The 2492-nt window shown below is 39.2% G+C and overlaps 1 long non-coding RNA gene across 1 annotated transcript in view; it reads right to left on the reverse strand.

Annotated features, from left to right (window-relative positions):
* LOC106520045 (uncharacterized) overlaps positions 1-2492 on the reverse strand; it is a 39781-nt gene that overhangs the window by 30316 nt on the left and 6973 nt on the right. The window lies entirely within an intron of this gene.

The raw sequence follows: 2492 nt of genomic DNA on the forward strand, positions 1-2492 counted from the left end.
GAGTACACAAACTTTGTTAATAACCCTAAAAACAAAAAGGCTACACAAATATAAATCCTTTTTATACTTATTTTGTGTTTTTGTAATAATTAGAGGGGAAATATTACATCAGTATTTATTTTATTACCCTTTAAATTGATTTCTGGAGATTATCCAAGGTGCTTCATGACCCATAATTGGGTCCCAAGCCCAACTTTGGGAACCAAAGTGCACTGGTTCCAAAACTTTTCAGCTTTTGACCCACAAAATAACAGTAGCAGAGACCTGTGCCCACAACTATTGTTGGATGATAAACATTTGTATCAGGTCAACTAAACATGGGCATAGTAACAAAATTTTTATTCTACATTTATCCATTTTAAATATACTAACCTCACTCCTTTGTAATAACTATGGCAAAATGTAATTAATTCAGAAAATCTTGTCAGGACCCCAATTTGGGTCCCGACCCCAACTTTGGGAAACACTGCTCTAACGATTCAGTTGGGTGGGGGTGCTGATAACAGTTTCAGCATTTCCTTACAGGTCAGCTCTGGGGCATAAAATAAATACAAAGCAAAGTTTTTTTTTAAAAAATCTGTGGCAATTTCTCTATACGTCTGTATACATGCAAAATGATGGGAAATCTGTCATTTACGGACTATCCGTACAACTTGACACGTGTACAGGGTTGTAGTCTTGGATGTTTTCTGTCAAAGCTCTCGTGACGATGTCAAAAGGTTCGAGACAAACCTGTGAAAAAAAAATGTCTGGCAATAAGTCTGAAAGTCACAAGAGGAAATCAAAAACCCCTGCAAACGTTTTGAGACATTTTTGAGACTCCCTCACAAATACTGTTAGCTAACTAACCCCCGACAGCTGCAGCCTATATGAACAGAGCTGACAATTTGTTTCTAATCTATTTAGCTTTGTTTATTCAGTTTTGATTTAGGTCTACAACTATTTGATCAAATAGCACCCAAAAAAATGATTGTCCAATTTAATTTAAAAACCCAGCATCCTTAGCAAACACATAAAATCAAATGGCTGCAACTCCATCATTTTTACAACTATTGAGCCAAAACTTGTCATGGTGATGGCTGAGAGTCATCCTCAAAATATACTCTAAAGATCGCATCTTTCCTTAAACCTTTAAGGTAGCAGGTGACTAATTCAACGGATGYTTCTTTTATGTATTTTTTACAAGTTACTCTTTCCCAGATTAGCACTGAAGCATGTTTTTGTCGCACAATAAGGACACTTCGAGCATCTGTTTATTAGTTTGTTCATTGCTACGGATAAAAATCTTTATTTGGTAACTGTGAAACATAATACACCCAGTGGGGACAAGACTTTGTTAAGCAAATCCATTAAAATATAGCTCAATATCAAAACTGTCAGCCTCATGGCTGCAACWCAGGAGCAAGATTATTATGCTTTATCTTTAAATCCACAAATATAAAGGTCATGAGCTCAAGACATTTGTAAGAGTTAGMTAGTTTACCTTTAACTGTGTTAGCATAGTCACTGTGGTGTAACGTGACAGTCAGCTGGGAGGTGCAAAGATCGAGTTCTGTGCATTTCATTGGTGTAAATTAAATTATAACTTCAAAGTTATGACCTTCTAATGGCATCCTCTGGATTCCTTCCTGGTTAATGTTGCTGTTCGAACAGCTGACAGATTGTCAGGCAGTTTTCCTAACAGACCACCTGACAAGCTGAACGGACGGGAGATGGCAATCATGAAGGCCAACGAGGAAAAAGTCCCAATGCTGTTAGACCCCAAAACAAAAATAGGAAAGAAAATCTCCTGCACACGGTTCCAGAATATAAAGGTTATGAATGGCATTGTTGACCGATCACGCCTCTATTTTTGTTGGCTGCCTTTTTTATTTTTTTACAAACTAATCCCATCAAAGATTTTTATAGCATCATGCTGTGCTTTTATTGGGCTTCCTCCTAAAATAGACCCAGAAGGGACTCAAATAACTTCATTTACCTAAGAAAACTACGAAGAATTGCTGATCAAATGTCTGTTGCAGCCTGCGCACATGCATACCCACAAAGCTCATTTTCCAAGGAACTCCACCTGCTCTTTCCAGCTGCCTCCAACCATTTTCCCAGAAGCCAGCTGAGGCCAAATCCTGCTGCGCTGGCTGTGCTCCGCTCCAGAAACTAAAGAGGTGGTATTTTATTCTGCTGCGCAAAAACTAAATGAGGATGTGTCTAGGAAACATCAGCCAGAAAACACAGTGAAGCAATGGAATGACCACTCACACACAGACACACACTGACAGAAGTATGCCAGGAGGAGGGTTCTCTGTGTGGTCTGGAATACACAGTGAAACATTTGCCTGGAGCAGCATAAACCCATCAAAGCGAGGGATGTTCTGCGTGTGCAAAGTCAAAAAAGGAAAGATATAAAGTTGAAAGGAAACTGTGAGCTCATAACTGTGTGTGTGTGTGTGTGTGCGTGTGTGTGCGTGTGCGTGTGCGTGTGCGTGTGCGTGTGC

The sequence above is a fragment of the Austrofundulus limnaeus genome, unplaced genomic scaffold (genome assembly GCF_001266775.1).
Source record: "Austrofundulus limnaeus strain Quisiro unplaced genomic scaffold, Austrofundulus_limnaeus-1.0 Scaffold86, whole genome shotgun sequence".
Classification (NCBI taxonomy): Eukaryota; Metazoa; Chordata; class Actinopteri; order Cyprinodontiformes; family Rivulidae; genus Austrofundulus; species Austrofundulus limnaeus.